This window comes from Zootermopsis nevadensis, unplaced genomic scaffold (genome assembly GCF_977971745.1).
Source record: "Zootermopsis nevadensis isolate Lab colony 2312 unplaced genomic scaffold, Znev_1.0 Znev_ptg000030l, whole genome shotgun sequence".
NCBI lineage: Eukaryota > Metazoa > Arthropoda > Insecta > Blattodea > Termopsidae > Zootermopsis > Zootermopsis nevadensis.
Window position 1 is genome coordinate 43,009 of NW_028259162.1, and position 16,687 is coordinate 59,695.

Here is a 16,687-nt window from a genome sequence, read left to right on the forward strand (position 1 = left end):
TGCATAACCCCCCTCATTCTATCATATTAGGCGCCCCACCCTCCCGGTAACCCACAATTATTTTTAGAGGGCAGAAATCAGAAATCAGAAATCGTTTGAGTCCTGAGTCCTGCCCTCGTTTTATATTTAGAACTTAATACTACTGTAAGAATTAAGAATTAATACTACTGTAAGAATCCGCTGGGTCTCGAACTGCCGATGTAGTACTCCGCACGCCAGCACGCTATCCATTCGGCTACCAGGCTCCTACAAGATTACGATTCTGGATCTTCCTGATATATCGATGCCCTGCTCTTTCCCGCCAATACGTAGTTTACTGGGTTCGCTACTAGAATTCGCTGTAGTCAAGTTCGCGCAGAGATAGAGTTGGTAAAATTTGTTGCGTGAATCTAGTCTTCGGAGTGTTGGAGGTGCTGTAAGATTATGTGTGCGAACAGCGATCTAGGTGGGCTGTCATCAGGTTACGGAATGATAGGGTGTTCTCGTTTAACGGTTGAGGTTATGTGTCGATGATTCCCGAGGAATCAAATAAATAAACGCCATGAGGCGTTTACGGCATTGATAAGTGACATTTATATACTCAGAAGTGTGTGTGGTGTGCCCCCCTCCCCAAGAACAAAAGTACATGTTCAATCAACTGCGTCATCAGAATGCTGTTTATTTTTGCATTTGTGTTAGTTAAAAGTGAATGCATTTTGTCTTTCTGGGAATAGCTGAGAGAAGAAGCTTAATTGATCCTTGGGATTTTACTCGGGGAAAAGCTGTCTGTCACCTGACCAGCCTACTGCTTGCCAGGAAATCAGTGGAGTATGTTCAGTACACTTGGCAGGCTCACTTCATATCGCAACAGAAACCTGACCTGCCTACTGCTTGCTCAATTTATTTTTATGTTTTGCCGTATCACAATGTTGTTGCACATTAAATCCCTTACCAGCTGTAACATTAACTTCACAAAGTTTACAGAACAGAATTGTTCCATCAGAACTAAAATATTCCTCACCGAAATCTTTAATGAAAGCTCTTAACTTTGCACTTTCAGAACACCACTTTTGGCATCTGAACTAAATGAAGGATTCACTGTAAATGCCCGAGAAATGTAGTTTCAAGTAAGAATTTCATACCCAAAATATGAATTTTATCCTCAAAATATAACAAAAATGATCCTAACCATGAATCACCAGTATTGTTCCCAACAAACTGTGGTCAACCAGTGTCCTTGAAGATCCAAACATGATTTTGTGATTGTAAATAAAATTTTCATGAAGCAGAGTCCTTGAGAAGCTAATAGTAGATCATACAGTAAAGACTGCACCAAATCCTTAATTTAGTATGACTCCTTCTTGTTCCTGTACGAACAAATATCTTTGAACAGAATGAGCAGTTGATTGATCCACTGGTTGCTTAGCCGCCTGACTGTGATTAAGAGATCAAGTGGCTAAAAGGGTGAATGAACTGACTAATTGATTCGTAGGCTATTTAATAATTATATTTCAACCGTACAAATTACTTAATACTAAATGGGATTAGGATTATTGTGAATGGAGGATCCAAGACATGAAATTGTAATCTGAACAAAATTAAACAAACAGCGATGCAAATACATAGTAATTAAATGGCTAATTTGAAGGAAAAAAAACATGCACAAACAATATTGATTATATAACTATCCACTGCTAATACTAAAGTGCCACTACATTCCTTGGGCAACACCAACCACCCACTGGTTTCTTGATTTGAACACTTTCCCAAAAAAACAGCACAATTCATGAAGCTCCTCATTATGTAATTTTCTCTCGCTGCCTGTATGTTTCTCTTAGTTACATGTATTCTGCTCATCACAGACATCAGTGCAAGACACCAAGTTTAACACCCACACAAAACAGCAGGTGAAATAAGTAGCCATTATTATCTGTAATTAAGAACTTTTCCAAAAGCAGGAACTTTGAACAATGAAGCATGAACTGGCCTTCAACCTAATAGAGGAAATAAATGTCTTAAATATACTGTCTCTTAGTATAACGATATTGCACAGTTCAGTATCACCTCACAATTGAATAAATATAGTCATTTCTTTCACTCTGATGTTGGAAACATACATGGCACCTATCACACCGTGCAAAGACGTCCATTCGACACAGCCCACACTGACAGGTTAATATTTCCCACTTATAGGACCACAGTTCCCTTGTTCTGTAGTGTCCTCTGTATCAATGAAACATTATGTCCATGTGACCATGCACTCTTTCTCCTACACAGTAACAATTCTAAGGCCATGTGATATCCCCAATTTCATCATGATCATGTAGTGACTGCTTACCATAATATACTACCAACATAATAAACAACAGGAAGCAGCAATTACCTGGCATGTCACAGCATTAGTGGGGGAGCCTACACAGACAAGACATGCAACATAAATCACATGCGTTGCGCATATGCGCATGCCAATCCAAATGTTCTTGGATCAGCACACAGGAACAAAACACAATTCTAACACACATGAAGAATCACAGCAAGGTGAAAAATCACTAACACACTGTCTGACCGGTATTCTACACTACTGTGAATGAAACAGTGATCCACAGAGCAATAAAATTAATTTAGTGTCCTACAAAACAACTCATTACAAAGATGGTTGCCTGCGACGTTGCACAAACTGATTTTTACATTAAATGGTGCAACAACCTGCAAGACAGCCACCTCCATATTCACTATCATAAGAACCTCAAAACTCAATTCAGTAATGGCAGATGACAAAGTTAAAATGAACAGAAGATCAAGAGAACTGAAATGGTAGATATTCACACCAAATTTCACAAAAACCAGTCAACTGCTGTGTAACTGAATCAGGCTAGATGGACATACACATGCAGCGTACTTAATTAATAAGACTGCTTTATAAGTCATTCAAAAACCACTGGATCAACTGGCATATTCTGATACACTATGATCAGATTCAACTGGAAGATCTGAGGAAACTGACAAAAAAAAACCTCTTCAGTCAGGACAGCAAATCCCCTGCTGAGACTTGTGCATAGGACGCAATTCATTTGAGAAACAGGAGTGCTAACACCACACTGCTATAATTTACTGGTAGAATCACTCCTTCCCAAACGAGGATTTGCACAGAATAGTTTTGTCCATGTACTACACAACAATTCAGATCATTTTTTCCTTACGCATAGGAGATATTTATTTATGGGGGATTTACACTAGTGACAGACTTCCTTCCTGTTGCTATAAAACAAGTTTGTGTCCCAAATTCCCCAAACCCTATTTCCTTCATGTATTCTAAAACACAGGTAACCCACAAATTTAGCATTCTGTACTTGCTATAGTACATTCTTTTCCAACTGAAACACATTTGCTCATCTTACATTCAGTTCACATATGAATAAAATGGGAAGAACCCTGAGAGAAGGCACAGACAGACCACAGAAATCACGTCCACAATATTCACAATAACACTCACCTGCGAGCTTCTTCATACTTAATCTGCTGTCGCAAGAACACCGCATTCTTCAGCAGTTCCTGTATGTTACCAAGGTTATCCTCTGCCCCCTCCATAGACTTCACTGCCCTGGAGAACAATACAACTGCTGAAAAAACTACACAAAGTTCTGGGAAGGTCTTGTGATTCTCACTTTTCTTCCAAATCATATATATATATATATAGATAGATAGACACACGCACACACACCATATTTGGCGACTTTGTGTCAGGACTCAGGATCTTATTCCTTTGCCAGGCAGAAATGTCAAATGAATGAAGGTCTAAAATCACTAAGTTAATTGATTAAATAATAAGCTTTCCTTGTAACATAAAGAAATTACACTTCACATAATTCAAAATGTCAACTAGAAATGAGCAAGATGCTGCTACAAGCCTGTGGAAAAGTATTCACTTGGGAACAAGGTTCCTCTTGAATACTAGTGAACGAACAGAATTTCCTTTAAACCTTACCCAATGGCATACTCCACATCGTAGCAACGTCCCTGCAACTCATGATGCAGTCTGGTAACTTCTACCCTCTTCTCCACCATCGGGGGCAGTGCTTTGCAATGTTACGTATATAAGTTCAACATAAACAACTCAATCCATGTTTGACACGTTTTCAAACCTTTTTTAACTTTCATTTCCAATTCCGGGTCTGATGACAGAGACATCGACACGATTCTCAACACAGTTACGTTATATTACCGATAACAAAGCACATCCATATGTGCCTAATAATTATTCCAAATAATCGCATACGAAGTACAGCCGATTAACAAACTACAGTTCTGAGTTACAAAGCATGTTACAAACTATGGAACTTCTAAACTTCCGTGTTTAACAGTGAAGCCAAAACAGTTTCATTTTAACATTGGCAACGGCTGGAACGGTATATTTTATCGTCATTAACTTTTAAATTGGTGACAATGAAGGGAACCGGAACTAATTTTTAAGTGCGGTCATTGCCAGTAGGAGTCGAATTACATGCTTTGTTGCTTGTGAGTTGGCAACGAGTTGGAAGTTTTGATAAAGAAGTGCCATTCCGTTGGGAAAGATTCGAAGTACTCCTGCGTACAACACGTTGGGGAGTGTATAAATTAATATTTCGTTAAAAATCTTGAAAGAATGAAATTTCCAAGTATTTTTGTTCTCGCAGCCCTAGCTGCTTATGTAGATGGTAATGAGGAAGAAGAAACGGGTGCCAGATTGCTAATTTCGAAACAGATACTGAATAGATATCTGGTTGAAGACATGGACATAGTAGCTGGGATATTTAGATGTCATATTGTTTCAGAAAAGTTATCGTCCGGTTGTTTTTGCAGAATAGAAATTTTTACATATCATAGGCCGTTTATGTTACAAGCCAAAGAATATGGAGCATCTCATGATAATATTGTATTTAGTACCCATATAATACCAACATACCTCATAAACTTGTTTGATTATAACACACAACATTCTTTGCAGTACACACTATATAATGTTGGCACAAGTACTGCTCTTGGTGTTAAGCTGAGTGACAGTAGCTTTCACAAAGAGGCCTTCACTTTGGTGGGTGGTCAGCTCAACATCAAGATTGACAGGATCCCTGCAGGGACAAATGTATCTCATGTAGTAGTTGTCAGACCAAGGAAATATGGATACTTCAACTTCACAGCTGCAGAAGTCAACTACAGACCAACAGAGGATGCCTCTGAAGTGAGTTATCACTTGCATGGACCGTGGTCAAAATTTATAGAAATGTTTGTAATTTCCATTGTGCTGGTCCTAAATTATATATTTAGAATGTACAGGAAGCCATTGTAAAATAATGAGCATAAAACACAAATTCTTCAGATTAATAAAATGATTTTCATTTTGAAACATTTAAATATTACTTGGAAAATCCATCTATGGACACCATACTTGTTTCTGTCTGCTTCTCTGATATTCAAAGCTCATAATTAAAATGAACTGAGGACTGAATATAGCTAACATCAAAGCTAAAATTGAATATTAATCTCCAAACTTCTTACAAGTCTTCCAAGTGGTGTTCCTCAGGTTTCACCATCAAATTTCTGCATACATTTCATTTTTCCAGAACTTCTTGACAAATACATATGCCACAAAGCCTGTAATCATGTAAAATTCCTAAGTTTATCTCTTGTTTTGTTTTTTGGGTTTCTGTTAACATCGTCACACACTGCTCCTGTAGGACGCAACAGAAATGCATAACAAGTCTTTCCGTTTCAGCTGCAAGTGGCCGTGACGAGCGAACCCGGCGAGGGTCTCATCATTGCCTTCCGTGACTATGATAAGAAAACCCTGTCTCTCAAATGAGATACAAACCCAAGATCTGCCAGATATGAAGTAGGAGAGTTAACCGCACAGACAAAACGTTTAACAGATGAAAGTTTTAAGTTAGTCTGTATAAAATTTACTCTCTAACAGTGCTGTAAATCCATGACAACTGTGTGATACATACTCCAGGTGGCAACAGTATTGCCATCTTTGGTGATGTTGTACTGGAACACACCACCGATCTTCTTGGCACGCTCTGGGTTTGCCGCAACCCGCTTTTTCAGCAAGTCAAACACACCATCCGAATCCAGCGCTGATGTGGATGCCTGCACCAACAATGCAACCTCACATTACAGTTTACAAAGCCACCAACATCATACACCATTTCTGCATGTCTCTAGGAACCTGTTAACTCTCTGGTGATAGAAAACGAAGGTCGAACATTGCCAATACCAAACAGTGTCACTAGCTGCAGGACCAAGCCACTTTGGCACAGTTCAAACACATCTGTATTTGTCTAAGATCCAGCTTAATATTATCCTCCCCTTAAATTCTCAGTCTTACTTATGTCCAATTTTTTTAACAGGATTCCCACCAAACTATGCATACATTATGTGTTTTCATCTTATGAACAACACATTTAGTCCTTTAGTTCACTATCCTAAGAATCCACTTATTTGATCCTTCAAGATCCCAAATAATATTTGGTTGTTTTCAAACACAATTTAGGTTCTTCACACAAAGAAAGAAACCATATTTTACAACCATACAAAAGTGGAAAAATATGGATATGATGTAACTTGATCTTTAGCATTACTGAGAGTAGTTTCGATGGTTACACACTCTGTAATCAATAATGAGTACTTCCTGAACGTGTTAAATATTTATGAATACTATATTTTTAGCTTAAAAACAAATGCAAAACCATGTTCATATTTTCATTCTATGTCAGGACATGAGATGTGCCTCTGAACTACAAATTCCAGTTTTCACTTCCCTCACCTTGGTGGACCTCATCACAGCAGGCATAGTGACTGACTGATGCAACCAGCATACATCAGAGCTACTCACTTGTGTTTCTTCCATGACCTTGAACACAGCTACTGTACTGTACATGTTATCAAGACAACCTTACATGTAGGCTAAATGAACTATACAAAGTGCAAAGTCTTTCCTGCCTCCTTGACAGTGACTCAGCTAGTCAAAAAACTTACTGCTTTTACAAAACAAAGGTTCATTATTCTGTTACACAAAACACACACAAATGGCCATATCATGACTCGGCTCCACCCCCAGCATCATGCCAAAATTTTTTTCCAAGTCTAAGCCAATTTCTGACCTAATGACATTTTACATAAACAAGTGTAGTGAAACAATGTATTCATGTGACAACTTCTCTTTGTCTCCCACAGTTCACTATTCACAAAGCACTAAGTGAACTGTACAAATCGTGAAGTTTGTTCCTCACTTTGCCCACTGAAGATGCAAATATCCTGAGAAATTGATTTGCAGATATTTACCATAAGCTGGAAATGTAACTAGGAAAGAGAAAACAAAGAAATTCCATAGAGCTTTTGAGTAACCTCTGAAGACCAACTAGATAATTAAAGAAAATAATTAACCCCTTCAGCCACAGTAAAGGTGCATAATATTCTATCAATCCATTGTTACCTCAAAGAAAACACAACATGTCTCCACGACAACACTAAACTAGTTAATGCTGCTTAGAGAAATAAATTACTGCTTATTCTGAGATCAATATAAAACCCACATTATATATTCTGTGGGCAAAATGCAGAGATAATGACTGTTACAGCAGGTGGTACATACAGTTACAACTCAGCTTTAAAGGGTTAAAATGGATCTTACTGAAGATGTGATACTAGCAATGCTGTAATGTTTTGGATCTTAACAAAAAGGAAACATAACCTTGTCACTGAGAGTAAGAAATTGCTAGGCTGAACAATGCAGGTTATCACAAGATAACAGAATATCAGTTACACTTTATATCGATTATAAACACAACTTGCAATCTGTAGGAACAAACACCACACAGCTCAGGCCTGCCTCATGGACTTATCTTGGACCACTTGAACACAATCCACAACCTAACACCCAGTATTTTAAAGATCCATTTTAATATTACACTCCCATCTATGAGTTGGTCTCTGAAGCCATCTCTTCCCTCAGGTTTTCCACACAAAATTCTGTACTCATTTCATGTCTTGCTCATGCATGCTGTATGCCCTGCCCATCAGAGCTTTCCTATCATTTTACTAAAAATCCAGAATTAAATCTTATATTTGGCTCATTAAACCCACACTAAATTAAACATTCTCCAAAACACAATTACAGAATTTACATCAAAATGTACATTTATATTAAGTAAGCTTTACATGCAAACAACACAGCTCAAATGCTTCGTCTTGTTGAGTAGCAGTGTACTGCATAATCAAATTGCATTTTTCTGTGAGGAACCTGCAATATGTGTGACCTTTTATTTCCACTGCGTAGACATGAAATTTAACACAAAAATTTCATTGGAAAAGCTGAAAGGAAAACAGTACTTGGGAGATCTACACACACACACAGACATTACTAAAATGCACCTTAGAGAAATATGATGTGAAGAAATAGATAGACTCAACCAGCTCATGACAGAGCATAAGGGCAGAATTATGTGAACGTGGTGAAAGGCCAGCAGCAACAAAATTTCTCACCAGCAGAACAACCATCATCAAAGATGATCTTGGCCCATCAGTCAGCCACAAAAACGTACCTTGTGCTGCGGGACGGATGCCTCGGTGAGATCGACATATGCGCCAGATATCACCACGCTCCCCGTCTCTTTCACCTTGGTCTGAAAGTGGATACGGTTCCCCTGTTGCCACATGTCAGTCTGTAGTGTCTGCCCAGGGATAACCGGCTTGCTGAACCGAGCCTGTAAACCAGTGACAGTCATCATTTTCTTCATACCCTCACACTCTGATGGCCTGTGTAGTGCAACGATCTAAACCATATTAATGGGGATATCAGGTTGCATCTCAGTCCAGTTTCTGACTATCCTTCTCAGGCTAATCAGAGTTCTCCTCAGTCCCTCCAAAAAACTTCCAGCATAGTAACATGAAAATTAATATTACTGCCCCTTTCCAAATTCATACCCATTCATTATCCTCTCATTCTATCTGATGCTATATAACCTCTGAAAATTAAACACATTCATGAAATAACATCATATTTAACAATCTCTCTGATGGAAAAAAAGTACAAAGAACTTACAAAGCAACAAGATGATAAAATTAAAAAAAAGAGACTGAAATGGTAAAATGTTATGAACAGTCCTCCGGAATTACAACTTAGAAATCTACTATCAAGCCACACCATTGCACCATGATTCACATGAATATTTTTTTTACTTACCATAGGCCTCCCTTAACGTATCCACTGTGAATGGGAGTCACGGTTATGAAGTATTCCAACACATATGCGAGAAAATAGGAAAGCATGTGGAAAGAATAAGAAAGTACAATGACTGACATCAACTGAACTGTACATCAGACACGGAAGAGGCAAGTGAAAAATGCTGTGAACACAAACAATCCATAGAACAACAGAAAGAGGGTGCTGGAATGTTATCATGAGAATGTGAAAATAGGAAAGCCCCAAAAAGAGATGTTTCTATTACACACCTTTATGGCTTTGAATTTGGTTGGATCATTATCCGCATACTGCTGTAGGACATGGCGGGCTGAGAAGCCCAGCGAACACAGACCGTGCAGGATGGGCCGATCAAATCCACCAAATGCAGCCACATTCGGGTCAATGTGAAGTGGGTTGCGGTCTCCAGACAGTCGGTAGAGTGCAGCCTGCAGGAAATAATGTTGAAGTGAAGAAACATTGACAATTAATTTGTAGGTGTGTTTATGATCTCTCTCCATACTAAATTCTACAGACTTAGCTGCAGTGTTTCATTAGTCATAATTTTCACACACAGCAATAAGTGCAGATTCAAAGCAGTCAGCATTTTCAGTCTACATCAAATAATCTTAAGGATGCACATTTTACAAAGCTCTATCACCACAAATATGTCAAGATCTTAATTAGATTGTGCTTCTTCTCCATATTTTACATGTTAGTACTACTGACAGAAGAAACTAAAAATACATACACAGAATAAGAAAAGTTACATTCACCCCCCCCCCCCCCTCAAAGAAAAATAACCAAAGAGCCTCACACGTAACACATGCTTCCCTCTATTCTGACCTGATCAAGAGACGTGTGTTGCTCAACAGACAAATCAGGAATCCGCTTTGGTGGTTCTGCTGTTGGCACATCATAGGGTGAAGTACGCTTGTCTGTAACACCCTTCATTCCAACAGCAAATGTTGTCAGCAGGGACTGTGCCACCTTCTCACCACTTTCATCAAATGTCTCCACTGCAATAATGACAACAGACAGCAACTGAATTTGTATCACCTTGAAGACTAGACTTTTAAACCACTTATATTCCCCCTAGCCTAGACAGATCAAAGAAAAAGAGACACGTTACAACTGCACGAACCAAGTTGACAGAAGTTACAAATGGAATGATCATACTGCACAATTTTATCTCACCTTCCACCAGCACAACAGTCCCGGATCCCTTGTCCAACATATCCACCACCTTGCAGTGCACCTCAAGAGTCCCTTCAACTGTTGATGGGACGCAGAACCTCCAAGTACTGCTCACCATGCAACATCTGGCAACATAGCAGCAACACGATCCTCCTCAGTCAACTCCAATTATGTACTCAATCGTTTCTCATTCCTTTGTGCCTCATCAGCAACCCTAAGGTTCATAATCCAATCAGTCTCTACGTCGAAACCACTGAACTATCTTTAAGTTAGCAGAACTTCTCGAATCCATTTAGTGGAAAGAAAGAAAGAAATACTTTATGATATATCTGCAAAAACAACTGAATACTGTCATTTGTTTACATGACCGAGTGGCATGCCAGTGGGAAGCATCTACACTCTGTGCAGCTCACTGAATCAGTGTGAATTCTATCCTCACTCTCTCTATGGTGCAGGATATTCTTTGAAAAACTGACTGTATACTTGGCTTCTCAAAAAATAGAACACTTTCTTTATAGAAGCCAAAGGTTCATCACTGAGTTCACAAAAGCCTGCCATAAGACTAACCTGAGCCAGCTGCATCCAGTTTGCTCCATAGATTCCTATCTCCCAAAGGTCCATCTTAACGCCATCCCACCTACGCCAATGTCTCACCCACAATCTCCTCCCTTCAGGCCTTCTAACCAATATCTTGTAAACACCCCACCCCTTAACAATGCGTTCCGCATGTCCCGCCCGTCTTATCCTCCTCGATTTAATCGCCCTAACAGTATCAAGTGAGGGGTACAGTCCGTGAAGCTCATAATGCAATTTTCTTCCTGCCTCTTAGGTCGAAATATCCTAAACACTCTGTTCTCAAAGACCCTCAATCTATGTTCCTCCCTCAAAGTGGGAGACCAAGTTTAACACCCATACAGCACAACTTTTGTATCTTTAGTTTTCTTGATGTGAGATGAGAGGACAAAACATTTTGGACTGAATGATAGCAAGCATTCCCCGAGTCCACACCACACTGCTCAATTACAACTTCACTAGCATAGAATACGACCTGAATGATCCTCCGTTGCACTGAACAGAAAAACAACTCACTGCAGTATTATTTTTGCAGAAGCTGGATCTGCTTTCATTCCATGAGGACCAGCAGACTTTTAATTTCTTCCTCACTGCATGTACAGTGAACTAAACAAGTCAAGTGCGATGGAGACTGGCTATTATATTCGTAATAGACAAAGCACAGGCAGTAAAATGTGCCTTGCGTTAAGATATATGGACATGTTCAGCTGCGAAGGCAAGAAATGCACATACAGAGATGAAAACACAGCAAGAAGATTGTGAGGTGGCTCAGGGTTGCATCCGAAGGCAGGCTTCGAAATGACCGATGCTGAACCTTGCGGTTATCCTCAAAAGAGTCTGCTTATCAAGACATAACCTCACTTACCCTGGCAGGATTGAAATCCCTGCCACTGAACACCTCAGCAGTAACACTAGACTCCATCACGGCAGACACGCCTTGCAACACGAGGAACGTCGGCAACGCAGAGAAGTCTGCGTGGCCTTCATAGAGGAATCTCAGGTCACTTGGGTTGGTCACAGTGCTACCAACTGCAATAAAACAAACACATTACTTGTCTGTCACACTGTCACAAACACACGCACATAATGGCACATTACTCACCTCCCAGTGCATACAGGATCAGGTCATGAGGAGTGTATTGGAACTTTGTCACAACACTCTTCTGGAAAGGAAATCAGGACCTTAAACCATGTTCACAGAATAAGTGTCACCAAGAAGACAAAAGAAGTTCAAGTCTGCACAAAGATTAGCCACCATCAATACTTGGATGGCAGCACCAGCCATTGCCAAAACTAATGTACACCTCATTTAACAAAATACTGGACCTCCAGTGGCGTAAGCCACAACTGAAGTAACGTAAACCACGTACTACAATTATGGCGACGGGCTAAAATCCTGTACACAATAAACAAAATTAATTCTGCTCATTCATACGTCTTATACTACACTCCCTCTATACACCTCCACTGGATGGTGCTTAGACACAGGGGTAACTTGAATAATTACTATCTGAAAGCATATGCAAAAAACTACATCGAGTCATAACTCACGCCATCAGAAGAAAGCCCAGAGTTCGACTTCATCTGCTCCAGAACGGTCATCAGGGTACCAGATGCCTCCTGGATGGACTCCAATTTAACGGCAGCAGACATATCTGTCACCTTGCCCCAGTTCTCACGTACAGCCTCTGGCGTCACCAGCTCATTCATCTGTGCACGCAGCAGGCCGCCCGGTGAACGCACCAGATAACCTGAAGGTTGTCAGACAAGAACGCATCCTGATGGAAAGTTCTGCCGACACTCAGCACGGGAGGTAAACGGTTCTCTGCTTGTCTATCATTACTGCGCTTCATGGCTATTCCAAGCTGTCTCACTGAAATCAGGACCCTTGAAACATGAATCCGGTCATTCTACCGCTGTTGACACATCTACGGAAGTCCACATGCAGATTCTGCGACTTATCTACGATTGTGATTTGCAGTGAAAAAATCATTTCTGCATTTCACTGAAAGAGCAACAACAGACCCAACCTTCATGACCCTAATGAAATGCAGTCCTGTTTTGGACGGCATCACATGACTCAGAACCAGTGGTGTCGTTACAGGCATCGAGCATATTCCGAACAGGGGTGCCACTGACACTTACATTTTCCTGCCCAGCCAGCAGCAGACTCGATGATGGAGCCAGTCTCCTCACAGGATTCGTGACACAGCCACGCGACGACTGGCGCAATCAGCTCTGGGCGCAGCTGCGCAAAGAAATCTGTGCAACAAACAAGTGACTTATCAGTATCACATTAGTGTTTATAATCATGAGACAATATTAAAAACTGCTGATAACAGATCTCCAAAACATGAACTATTTATTACAACTGATAATATGACAAAAGGGTGAATATACTTCCAAAATGCACTGTTTGCATCATTTTGATGTTCATTTATTGTAAACAGAAGTGACACACTGTCAGGCTTTAGTATCAGCAGCATTAAAAGTTCAGACCCACCAGGTGGCAGGATGTCTTCAGTAAGCCGGGATGCCGCAGTTGGCACAATCACATTGCAGTGGATGTTGTCCTTCCTGCCCTCTATCGCTAACGTATTGTTCAGACCAACCAGCCCCATCTTGGCAGCACTGCAACCATAAAAAAAACATACATGGACTCCTCCCAAGAAATGCATAAAGCGGCCATCGCTCACACCAACTTTCTTATTTGAGAACAACTTTTCAGCCGCACAAATTACACAGTCCTGAAAGGAAGAGCGAACTGGAGAGGATGTAGAAGTGACCCTCGGTTATATAACACACTAACCCAGCATCTGTCTTGAGGAACTGTGGGGGAAAACAGTTTCTACCATTTCTGGCAACCAAAGACAAACTTTTATTTTTATAAATAACCAGAATGTTAAATCAATATTTCATAGGCGGGGGGAGGGGTGTATTGTAATTAATACTTTTAAATCCCAAAGATATTCAAAGCAGAACAGATTAATGTCCAAGATATCACGCACACATTATACAAATGATCAATCCTATGAAAGATAAATATACTGAAGTGTCACTAACACCGACCTGTAGTTTGCCTGCCCAAAGTTCCCATATAGACCAGAATTGGAGGATGTCACAATGACACGTCCATACTTTTGTTTACGGAAGTGAGGCCACGCGGCTCGAGTTGCCTTGAAAGCACCTGTTAGGTGTACGTCCTGAATTAAGCCTGCAACAGTAACAAATGATCATTAAACCTCAACAGCACTAGTAACTAGACAAAAAAGCATGCAAAACCATCCCTGAACTCAAGAAATCTACCATAGTCCCTTTTCTTTTGGCCTCCTATACAATATCAATAACAGTCAAAACAGCTCAGCATAGCAGACAGTATTTGTCAAGGTTTTCCTCAGCCTCTCTAGGCAAATGCCATGGACAGTCTCTTGAAACTGGTCAGAACCACAATGATAATAGACGCTTGTGAATTTTAACTCTTTCAGAATTAGTCTCTGCAGAAAAATGATATTCCAATTTCACTGAACTATCAGACTTTAAGGTAAAATGGCCCCTGGGACAGCTACATAATATCCAGTCACTGGCGCTCTTAGTTTTCTGACTGACTGACTGTAGCAGTCCAAATACACTGAAAGTACCCCACAATCTGATATTATGGCCAAGAATAAGATTTAATCTCAAACATACTCCAGTCTGCGTCACTAATCCTGGAGAATGACTTGTTCCGCAGGATGCCAGCATTGTTCACTACCACATCTACTCGTCCAAACTCTTCCAGAGCCGTCTGTATAATCTTCTCTCCATTCACCACAGAATCATAGTTGGCTACAGCCTTGCCACCTACCAGAAACAAAACAATCTACGATACAAATGCAATCCCGCGGTGCTGCGACTTCACCGTAAAACAGAAGTTGGAAAGGAAAGGGAATCAGACGGAGGTGGTAGAGGGGGACACAAGGAAGCAGTTTGTAAGAAGGAAGGAGAAAGAGAAGAGGTGAGAGGACAAACAAGAAACTTACATGCAAATGCAGTAGCAGCCAACAAGCATCATAATGCACTAAACCCACCTTTGTGCCGGATCTCTTCTACAACACTGTCTGCTGCACTGCTACTCTTCCCATCGCCATGGCGACCACCACCAAGGTCATTCACCACAACTGATGCTCCACGCTCCGCAAACAGCAGGGCATATGCTTTACCCAGGCCTGAAACATAAAGTCATGGCTGGTCAGAATTATGAGGAACTGGCACACAAGAAATGATAAGTGGGTGAAACGACACACAGAACTGTTCATTGCAAAAAGTTGTAAGCAAATGCCATGATTAATACGATTATGAGACAATGGAAACAGACAAATGATAAAAGAGAAGGGTATTAACTCACCTCTGCAGTGCACACATCACATGGCATGTGGAGTCTCATCATACTTTAATATTATCATGACAACTTTTATCCATGGAAATGGACACACACAAACTGGTACAATTAAAACTGGAAACATACTGTTGTAGCAGCCCACACCCTTCAATTTCATATTTTTGTCTTAACAAATGAGGGAAAGAACTATATTTTTTTTGTACAATATAGTCATTAATGAAGCTGAAACCGCGAAGACAAGAACGATAACCTAAAATAATTTCGACAAGAATTAAATATTTCCGAAAGAAAGTCTTGCATACTAAAAAAGCGATCAGGCACAAACATTATTTTCGTGTACGATAATCACCTGCACCAGCTCCTATAACTACAACCACTCGGCCATCGAATCGCAGATCTGTCATGCTTAATAGGGCCCTACAGAAGTCCGAACCTGAAACAAGACGAAGTTACGTGACCAAACACACGGATAAGGTAGTACAAGTGCAAGATTAACCAGTACTTCGTACCTTGTTTACTTTCGTGTGTATAACTGCGAAGTCATCGTCAAGAAATAATGTAACCGTTAAAATTATAATACAACGCACAAATTGCTAAATCTTACTACGTACGATAAATCCGCCGCTGTCTAGTCGTAGACTCCAAGACACAATCCACTACCACGAGATCATCACAGTTTGTGTGCTTGTGTTTTCAGACCTTCGCATCAGATACGGCCAGTCTGCTGTCTGACATAACTGCAAAACCTCTGTACAAGAGATATGTACTGTACTTCAAAACAGGTTACGAAAGTGATCGACGCAATTTCGCTAGTCATTCTTTCCCATATCGATATATTTAGATTAATGCAGTGCTACCAATAGTATCAGTAGATCTAGCCCCGCGCGAAAATGTTCGAAAGCAACAAATGGCATTTTACCTGTCTGAATGTAGAGTTCCCAAATTGAGATATTTCCTTGCCCTACTTTCACATTTTATACCTTGTATCATAATATCCCATAGAAACTGTACTTACTGCTTTTATTTTTCTTAACTCATGTCACAGTTTTCCTGCCTATGTTATTAATACAGAAAAGAAACATGACTAACTTAAAAGCATGAAGTAACAAGGGGAATATGCTTACTGCCTTCATCACCAGAGAGATCGCCTAATAATGGTGTCAATTTATATTACACTACACTGCGCAATATCCCACAACGCTGTCATCTTCACACTCTTTTCCCATGAGCATCTGCTCTACACAAGGAAGTTAAATCAGCAACTAGGATGTGTCTTACTGAAGAACATTAGGAAAGAGCATGCAAATTGCAACAATGAAAATTAAATGTGATACTGAAAGCTGAAT

General features: G+C 40.1%; 1 pseudogene across 1 annotated transcript; it reads right to left on the bottom strand.

Annotated features, from left to right (window-relative positions):
* Nucleotides 1-118: 118 nt before the first annotated feature.
* LOC147872087 (peroxisomal multifunctional enzyme type 2-like) lies at nucleotides 119-16,089 on the bottom strand (annotated as a pseudogene). The gene is made up of 19 exons (XR_015537879.1): nucleotides 15,953-16,089; nucleotides 15,691-15,774; nucleotides 15,031-15,168; nucleotides 14,651-14,803; nucleotides 14,033-14,177; nucleotides 13,467-13,594; nucleotides 13,109-13,225; nucleotides 12,515-12,714; nucleotides 12,066-12,126; nucleotides 11,829-11,992; nucleotides 10,391-10,509; nucleotides 10,040-10,212; nucleotides 9,466-9,642; nucleotides 8,556-8,717; nucleotides 5,961-6,102; nucleotides 5,512-5,607; nucleotides 4,922-5,084; nucleotides 3,473-3,580; nucleotides 119-1,973 (listed from the first exon to the last, which is right to left on the bottom strand). The product of XR_015537879.1 is annotated as a peroxisomal multifunctional enzyme type 2-like (transcript).
* Nucleotides 16,090-16,687: the final 598 nt, after the last annotated feature.